This window comes from Haliotis rufescens, unplaced genomic scaffold (genome assembly GCF_023055435.1).
Source record: "Haliotis rufescens isolate VD_foot unplaced genomic scaffold, xgHalRufe1.0.p SCAF_1, whole genome shotgun sequence".
NCBI classification, from domain to species: Eukaryota; Metazoa; Mollusca; class Gastropoda; order Lepetellida; family Haliotidae; genus Haliotis; species Haliotis rufescens.
The window spans coordinates 72,812,181-72,823,145 of record NW_025963779.1 but is presented as its reverse complement, the minus strand read 5'-3'; positions in this window follow the sequence as shown (position 1 = coordinate 72,823,145).

Here is a 10,965-nt window from a genome sequence, read left to right as displayed (position 1 = left end):
ATAAATCTTATTCATGATTCAGGATTGTACTTTGGTGGACCTATTCCCATAGCCGGGCACCTGGCAACGAGTGTTATTGCCTGTAACGTATATGGATGTGATGTATGGGGAAAACTGTCTTTCATGAAAAATGATATGCTGGAAACCACGTCACAGTATTTTGGTAAGACAAATCCAGGCTGTTAATACGCGTACAGTATTCCTAATGAAATAGTGAGAGATACAATTTGTGTAAATCCGTACAAAGATACTTTGATTAACAAACATTTTTGCTCCTGACGTAATGGAAAGTTTAATATGAATTTTCAAGCAAATGTTCAAACTACATCAAAATACGGTTGTGGTCACAGCTGGTGAAGGAAGCGATACCTATATGAAAAGATTTATCAGGGAGTCTATCAAGTCTTTGTATAGTCTCCCTGGAATGATACTGATAGTTCACAGCGACAATACCCTTTCCATGTTCATAAGAGATATCTGCTAACAGCGTTAATAGTGCAGAGTTAATGATGTCGCAATAATGCGCTTCTGAGCAGATTATCTCTATCTAGATATCTAACGATAAGATCTGGACGTGAACATAGGTTATGGAGACTTAGCCATAGACAGACCTGATACTTTACTACTTCAGCGAGACTTGTTCACTTTTGTGCAATGCCAGTGTTATCAAAAGAATGAATTTGTGGAACAGCTGCGAATGGTATCATAAAACATAATTTTGTGTCACATCAAAAGATTTTAGTTGGAAGAAAGCGACTGCGTAGGATTTTGTAGGTGGTGGGGTCTTCTACTGATTTGTTACCAACCTGCGCGACTTCGGGTGTATCCATGATGAGTGCAGCTTTGCCCTTGTCAGCCTCTGTGATGGTGAACGACTCGTCACGGGTGAGGTTGTGGTTTGTTCAGGCGGGTTTCTTAAATTTAGAGATGATCTGTTGTCTGAGATAATCTACGTTGCCATTCGGTGCTAGTTGTTGTCCATTTTCTATGCCAGTGATAAATTCATCTGTTTCCTCCTTAGCGTCGTCATTTATAATGTTATCGTCATCCTTGTTCATTGGCTTCGTCCTTATATTGTTATCTTTGTACATTAATCCTATGTCATTGGCTGTGTCATTATGTTGTTATTTATTAACATTCATCCCAAAATTTGTTGTGCAAACATCATGATATGTGTATGTATATGTGTACATATAGTACTCTATGCACTTCTAAGCATTCGCCTGATGAAGGAGCAAGAAGTAGCTCTGACACGTCGTACAAAGAATAAAAGAAGTTCATAAAAAGTGCCATGTAGACAAATCCCATGTAATGACTGCATTTGCCACATGTAAACTTAAATCGCTGAATGTGTCCTGAACTGTTCGATATCTTCCTATATGGCTGTAAAAATCATTTTATCATCTTATAAAAAAAGGTGCCATGACTTATTTAAAAACAACATTATCTTATTAGAGATTCTAAACAATCTCGGGGTGGGGGGTGGGGGGTGGGTCGATTATGTAGTTGCTGTCGTCTGCTGCTCGGAAATCACCGTGACGTCATAGGGAAACGCAAATTAGTCTCTTCTCTGTCACAGGTACGATAAGTATCTTAAATTAGCCTTGTGTACGAAGCGCGACAAATTTAAAATTGTTTCGAAAATGTAAACTTAAGATTGTTGCGAGATTGTTGGTGCCCAGAATGGTTTTCAGATATAAATAATTCTTCTAAACTTTGCACATACAGTCAATTTGAATCTCTACTTCAACCTTAAATATCTGTCTCTTTCAATACCTTACAGATATCATATCTCTCTTCGTCGTTCTAGATGCTCTGTGCAAAACTTAATGTTAGAAGGGATGGGAAAGTATAAACAAAAACTTACGTCTTTGTATATTTTGCAAATAAAAGAAAATATGTAAATGAAAACCACTACCTTTCAGACTGTCCAACATATGTTTTTTAAGACATAAATATATACCTGCAGTTTTTCAGAGTAAACCCAGATAAACAAATGTTTATTCATTTCATATGAGTACTTCGAATAGTTTATTCTTAGAAATATTATTTGATATTTTGCCTGATATAAATCCTTCTCATTTGTAACAATAAATGTTCATGTATTCATAAATATACTGAACCGCAAAAGAAACGTCACCCCATGTAACATTGCATGAAAAGTTGTCACTTTAATATGTGGGTAATGTTTGTCAAAGTTTCTAAAATTTAACATTACCTTGTCCGGAAAAATGAAATTTGATGATAAAAAACAAAGCAGATGACAATATAACCGATCGCCGAAACGCATCACGGCAACGGCCATGGTAAATTGAAATGCACATGCGTTCCCCCATTTCTTGCCCTATAAAAATCCACACAGATCGGATAACATTCATTCGTTATTGAATTGCTACCACATGCCAAGATTGACAAGAAATCAGCGATACCAAGCCCTTGGATTTCAAGCTGGACAAACCGCCCGGTAAGTAGCCTATGCATTTCAAGTCCACGTAAATGCCATATACAGGTTCCAGCAGCAGTACCAGACCACTAACACTACAGATGACCGACCACGTTGTGGAACAGCAAGGGTCACCACCCGACGTCAGGATCGTCAGATTGTGCGAAAGCATCTTCAAGATCGCTTTGTTACTGCTGCGGAAACTGCTCGACAGACCATGGGCACATTAGTGCGGACACCGTGCGTCGACGATTGACGAGCAGACACATCCACTGTCACAGGCCACACCGAGGACCCATTCTGGCACCACATCATCGCCGGGACCGTCTTCAGTGGGCAACACAGCACCAGCATTGGCGCCACCAGCAGTGAAGAAGAGTCCTCTCCTCAGACGAGAGCCGTTACTGTATGTCAACAGCAGATGGCAAAGAGAGGGTCTGGCAATGCCGTGGGTAACGTTATTCGGATGCTTGTGTTGTTGAGAGAGACTCGGGGGTGGTCCGAGCATCATGGTGTGGGGTGGAATTGGTCTTGCAGATAGGGTCGGCCCTGTAGTCTTCCAGAACATCGGTCCAGGGAGAGGCAATGGTGTCACAGCAGCTCGGTACATTGATCAAGTCTTGAGACCACACGCCATACCTCATTTGGCACGTCGCCGCAACCACGAGTTTCAGAATGATAACGCCCGTGTCCACACTGCGAGAGCAACGAGAGACTTCCTCCAGCAGAATGGCATCAGAACCATGCAGTGTCTTGCCCTCGGTCCGTATTTAAATCCCATTGAGCACCTGTGGGACGAGATTCAAAGACGGCTGAATAACGTCCGACCAAGATCGACAACTGCAGCTGAACTGCGTCAGGCGTTCCTCAGAGTGTGGGCTCAAGTGCCTTTGGCCTTCATCAACCGCCTCATCCATTCCATGTGTCGACGTTGCACGGCAGTCATCAATGCACATGGCAGAAACACGAGATACTGACTTGTGATGCAATTTTTTTAGAGACTAGTGTTGTGTTTCACTTTAAGAACATTTGACACTTTAATTTCAACCTTGATGATCAGTTTTGCCAAGTTTCATCTTTTTAATATGTCTCAAAGTATGTTTGCATGGTGACGGTTTTGCGGTTCAGTAGATATTTGTTTGTTTGTTTGTTGCTTAACGCCGCACACAACAATATTCCAGCTATATGGCGGCGGTCTGTAAATAATCGAGTCTGGACCAGACAATACAGTGATCTGTAGATAGGTAAGTGTATATACCTGTGGCCTCTTTTAATGAATAAACACGCTCTTTCTTTCACATCTTTAATCTTAACTATGATCGTTTCAAACATCAAGACCTCGCAGCTTTGCTTTATACGTGACGTCATGCTAGTATCTCAAATACCATGGGTTACAGTTTCCACTGTCACCGGCTCGACAGCAAATCGCTTGAAAATGTTGACAATTGGCAACTTCATAGCTACGCAGATGGGGCGAGGTTATTGTAACCTGTTCAGATGCGGGTGAAGGATTTCATGAAGGAGAACCGTAACGTTGGTGAGCTGACAACATACAGTTCGCTGAGAACGCGGAAGTGTCAGCTTTCTCTGCTTTGGTAGAACGCGGACGTTCAACAGGCAACTTGGATCAAGTGCGACGATGAGAAAGTGTGTGGGCTCGCATCGATCGACTGAGCTGCTATCGACAGTGAGACGGGGTTTAATGTTGAGGTCAAGATTATTTCACTTTTTAGCGACTTGTATGCATGTGTGTGTGTGGCTGCCTTACTAGCCTGGAAACTTGTTCACTTGATCACATGCGGCAGTTTAACACGACGTACTGACTACGAGTCTACAAGTCTTTGTTTTATCCCCTTAATGCAGAGTTGCGTACCTATAGATTCCGATGCGAGCCTTCATACGCTCCGTGAGAGCTTGCATTAACAATTAACGTGCTCTCATATGTTTATAGATCTTAGATCCCATACCATTTACCTTTACCCTGGAGACCTTACATAATACATAACGGACCCCTGGCTTTACGTGCAATAATTGTATCCGAATGAAAACGTTTATTATCAAAAGTTCTGAAGCGGTTAAAAATAGCAAACGTTGAGGCAGGGATAAATGTGTTCGTTGGTTCTGGCTTATTACCTTTGGCAAAATACATTTCAACTGAAATATTTGGTTAACTTCCAGCCAAGCGGTATTTTGAATGTATACTCAGATGGAACTTGGTAAGATCAAGGAGGTAAACATGTAGGAGAACAACTACGAGCAAGCATCGCATCCTTTTAACGATCCCTACATTTAGGTTTTGACCTTTGGAAAAAAGACAATTAAAGCCGAGGAAGTTGACTTTGATTGTGGGTTCTAATCCCGGTTCGCCCCGATTATGTTTCTAGGTCTGTCGGCACCATACCTATGCTCGTGGGTTTCGCCAAAGTGGTAAAATTCTGAGACCTGCATCACTTCGGGCTTTCCTCCAACATTAACCTGATAAGCCATGATATAACTGGAATACTGTTCAAAACGGTGTTTAACCAAACTCACTCACTCGTATATTCATCCGTCCACTGCAGCGACGTTCCAACTCATGCTTGTCGTTAAGAGGCAATCAACGAGATGGGGTGGTCCGGCTATAATTTCGACAGGTTCGACTTGTGTTCGGCGCTAAATTCTCGGTGCGCTGCGCAAAGTGACACCTATCGGAGGATCGAAGGGATACAATTATGAGCAGCGGCCAAACTGACATATGTTTTGTTGTTGAATAATGCACGTACGGCATGCAAGGTTCAAGTTTTCGGTCAACATCGTGCAATAAAAACTACATAGTTCCCTTCAGAGAATTCAGGTAAACGAACAGGGGATAACAAACTTGATCAATAAAAATGTGAAATTCAGATAAATTATCACTAACCATGATGATTTCCCTTTTAAATTGAATTGTCTGCTCTGCTAGGCATTGTATCATATGCAGAAATAAAGATTACCGTGTTTATTTTCTCGTAAACTAATCTGAAATGTGTCTACCATTCTACCGATTCGGTTATAAAATGCACAATATAGAGAATATAGAATGATGCAATGATCGGGTGAATAGTATCTGACACTAGTATTTTACCAGATATAAAATATTCCGCTATCGAGTTATTTTAGTTGCAGCTTTGCTATATCTGTGTAAAATAATAATAACCATAAGCGTAGCACTTTTGAACAAGTGATTGCTGTTGCCGGACATATTTTTACGTATGGAACATTTTGATCAGTCACTGTTGAGGCCTCTCGCGTTCTTGCTTCAGCAAATAAATGAAAACAAAATGCAAATATTGTAATTACAACCGACAAGTGTTATATGTATATCCGGCTGTTACCTTGTTCGAGGAATGTGTCCGCATATATCATCATAAAGGAACAGTATCCCATACATCTGAAGCTGTACAGAGAAACTCGTCAGATGTCACGTGTCTTTGTAACAATCTGATATTTTAATATATATATGTGTATATATATATATATATATATATATATATATATATATATATATATATATATCGCTGACCACGTAAATTTGTCTCAGGTGTTTCACATAGATTGGTCAGCTGAGATGGCTCACGTGGCAACTATTTTCATGATGTCCACTGTTCTTTAAAAAACTCCATTGAATTAGATAACAATCAGAAATCAATAAACGTATTATCGGTTCATCCTTTGAACAAAGTATGTTGTTTTTACATCATCACTTCACGCCCACATATGGGTGTATTCCATCTGCTTTTTAAAACCTACACATGTAAACACTTACTTTTGACAAATCCACGATGCAAGATAACAGTGATTAATCAATCAACGGAGTATCTGTTAATCCTTTTACGTGCGTTTTGTGCAACTCAGGTGATCATTCCTCTCTTGCTGCGCTGTCACGTGCATATTACATGACATACACTTCACCCACTTCAAGCCTGGATTTAGATTGAATAATTACCCCAGACACAGGAAAGCCAAATAGGAACCTCTGTTAGGTAATCTGAGTGGTGCTACCATTAATTATACCTGTAATAAACTCATCAACTGAGCATAAGGTGAAATCAAGCTTTAAGTGAGTGAGTGAGTATGGTTTTACGCCGCTTCCAGCAATATCACGGCGGGGGACACCAGAAATGGGCTTCACACATTGTACCCATGTCGGGAATCGAACCCGGGTCTTCGGCGTGACGAGCGAACGCTTTAACCACTAGGCTACCCGACCGCCCCTCAAGCATCAAGACGTCGAATACAAAAGGTGTAGGGTTATACCAGGAACTATAGATGCCAACAATAGAGTAGCAATTATTAGTAGTATTATCCACGCAATCCGAAATCCGAAAATGCGTTCTCTGCAGGGATGCTTGTTTTTATTAAACAATAACCACCAAAGGTATTTCCCAATGACGACATCCGATGAGCTTCCATCATTCCTTTTGTCTGTTTGTTTAGGTTGAATAAATTAATTAACATGCTCCCTTCGTAATATCGAAATCTTCAAAGATCACGGGTTAACAATCAGTGTTCAGAAATGCGTATAGATATTGCCTGTAAGTATGTTTACGTTGTCCTTACAGATGGTAGCCCAGTCTCTTGTCCCACTCAGTTGCGTTAGCGAGCCAATCGACTCAGGGCGGCTGGGGACTCCAGCGGACAGTGTTAGACAGCCTGTAGTGTGTCATACAGACCCTGAAACAAATATATCCAATACAGCCCATTTTTGTCAAGTCTATATTTCTGCAGTATCATCTGAAAATGAAGAAAGTCTCTGGCTCCTTTTTAATATATTTATAACTACCAGAGCAGACTGAAGACCTACCTCTTCAGGAACACTTAGCTTGTAGTAGAACCCCATCTGTGTTAGAGTTTCCTGCCAGCGCTTTTGAGCAGTTTTCTTACCTGGATACCAGCGCTTAAGAAATGCTTAGTTATTTTTATTACTTAACAACTGCTTTTTTCTGTAAAATATGTTCATTTCAGAAACTAGATGTTAGTCTAGACAGCTGGAAGAAGCCCCCTTTAGGTCGTTTTAACGTTCCGAGCTCCGGGGCAGTAATTACAACAGTCAAGACAGAATGGACACAACAGATGAACAGATAGCTGCAACAACTTATTGGAGATAGGCACAACATCTACCGTTTAATAGGACATACTACAGGGAATTGAAACACTACGGATGAATATGACATTACAGACAAATTGAGCATTACAACATTACAGACAGAAGGGGCACTACAACATTACAGACAACAGGGGCACTAAAACGTTACAAACAAAAGGGACACTACGACATTACAGGCAAAAAAGGGACTACGACATTACAGACGAAAGGGGCACTACGACATTACAGACAAAAGGGGCGCTACGACATAACAGACAAAAGGGGCACTACTACATTACAGACAAAAGAGGCACTACGACATAACAGACAAAAGGGGCACTACGACATTACAGACAAAAGGGGCACTACGACATAACAGACAAAAGGGGCACTACGACATTACAGACGAAAGGGGCACTACGACATTACAGACAAAAGGGGCACTACGACATTACAGACAAAAGGGGCACTGCGACATTACAGGCAAAAGGGGCATTACAGAAAAAAGAGGCGCTATGACATTACAGACAAAAGGGGCACTACGACATTACAGACAAAAGGGGCGCTATGCCATTACAGACAAAAGAGGCACTACGATATAACAGACAAAGGGGCACTACGACATTACAGACAAAAGGGGCATTACAGACAAAAGGGGCACTAAGACATTTCAGACAAAAGGGGCACTATGACATTACAGACAAAAGAGGCACTACGACATAACAGACAAAAGAGGCACAACGACATAACAGACAAAAAGGACACTACGACATTACAGACAAAAGAGGCACTACGACGTTACAGACAAAAGGGGCACTAAAACATTACAGACAAAAGGGGCACTACGAAATTACAGACAAAGGGGGCATTAAAGACAAAAGGGGCACTATAACATTACAGACAAAAGAGGCACTACGTCATAAAAGACAAAAGAGGCACTACGACATAACAGAAAAATAGGGGCACTACGACATTACAGACAAAAGGGGCACTACGACATTACAGTAAAAAGGGGCACTACGACATAACAGACAAAAGGGGCACTACGACATTACAGACAAAAGGGGCATTACAGACAAAAGGGGCACTATGACATTACAGACAAAAGAGGCACTATGACATAACAGACAAAGGGGCACTACGACATTACAGACAAAAGGGGCACTACGATATTACAGACAAAAAGGGCACTACGACATTACAGACAAACGAGGCACTACGACATAATGGACAAAAGGGGCACTACGACATTACAGACAAAAGGGGCACTACTACATTACAGACAAAAGGGGCACTACGACATTACAGACAAAAGAGGCACTACGATATTACAGACAAAAGGGGCACTAAAACATTACAGACAAAAGGGGGACTACGAAATTACAGACAAAAGGGGCATTAAAGACAAAAGGGGCGCTATGACATTACAGACAAAAGAGGCACTACGACATAACAGACAAAAGGGGCACTACGACATTTCAGACAAAAGGGGCACTACGACATAACAGACAAAAGGGGCACTACGACATTACAGACAAAAGGGGCACTACGACATTACAGACAAAAGGGGCATTACAGACAAAAGGGCACTATGACATTACAGACAAAAGAGGCACTACGACATAACAGACAAAGGGGCACTACGACATTACAGACAAAAGAGGCACTAAGACATAAGAGACAAAAGGGGCACTACGACATTACAGACAAAAGAGGCACTACGACATAAGGGACAAAAGGGGCACTACGACATAACAGACAAAAGAGGCATTACAGACAAAAGGGGCACTACGACATTACAGACAAAAGAGGCACTACGACATAACAGACAAAAGGGGCACTACGACATAACAGACAAAAGGGGCGCTACGACATTACAGACAAAAGGGGCACTACGCCATTACAGACAGAAGGGGCACTACGACATTACAGACAAAAGGGGCGCTACGACATAACAGACAAAAGGGGCACTACGACATGACAGACAAAAGGGGCATTACAGACAAAAGGGGCGTTATGACATTACAGACAAAAGAGGCACTACGACATAACAGACAAAGGGGCACTACGACATTACAGACAAAATGGGCACTACGCCATTACAGACAAAAGAGGCACTACGACATTGCAGAAAAAAGGGGCACTACGACATTACAGATAAAAGGGACATTACAGACAAAAGAGGCACTACGACATAACAGACAAAAGGGGCACTACGACATTACAGACAAAAGGGACATTACAGACAAAAGAGGCACTACGACATAACAGACAAAAGGGGCACTACGACATTACAGACAAAAGGGGCACTTCGACATAACAGACAAAAGGGGCACTACGACATAACAGAAAATAGGGGCACTACGACATAACAGACACAAGGGGCACTACGACATTACAGACAAAAGGGGCATTGCAGACAAAAGGTGTGCTATGACATAATAGACAAAAGGGGCACTACGACATTTGAGAGAAAAGGGGCGCTAGGACATTACAGACAAAAGAGGCACCACGACATAACAGTCAAAAGGGGCACTACGACATTACTGTCAAAAGGGGCGCTAGGACATTACAGACAAAAGAGGCACTACGTCATAACAGACAAAAGAGGCACTACGACATAACAGAAAAAAGGGGCACTACGACATTACAGACAAAAGGGGCACTACGACATTACAGAAAAAAGAGGCACTACGACATAACAGACAAAAGGGGCACTACGACATTACAGACAAAAGGGGCATTACAGACAAAAGGGGCGCTATGACATTACAGACAAAAGAGGCACTACGACATTACAGACAAAAGGGGCACTACGACATTACAGACAAAAGGGGCACTACGACATTACAGACAAAAGGGGCAATAAGACATAAGAGACAAAAGCGGCACTACGACATTACAGACAAAAGAGGCACTACGACATTACAGACAAAAGAGGCACTACGACATAATAGACAAAAGGGGCACTACGACATAACAGACAAAAGAGGCATTACAGACAAAAGGGGCACTACGACATTACAGACAAAAGAGGCACTACGACATAACAGACAAAAGGGGCACTACGACATAACAGACAAAAGGGGCGCTACGACAATACAGACAAAAGGGGCACTACGCCATTACAGACAGAAGGGGCACTACGACATTACAGACAAAAGGGGCGCTACGACATTACAGAGAAAAGGGGCACTACGCCATTACAGACAGAAGGGGCACTACGACATTACAGACAAACGGGGCAGCACAAAATCACATACCTGCGGTGTACGATAACACTACGGACGTTCTTCTAGATAAGTGATGTTTAGTTTTACTAAATGGAATGATGACTTATGAAGATCTTGGAACATTCACTAATTAACCCAGTTAGGCCTGGGAAGTCTGGTCTAGACACGCCGGGGAAAAATGCTAC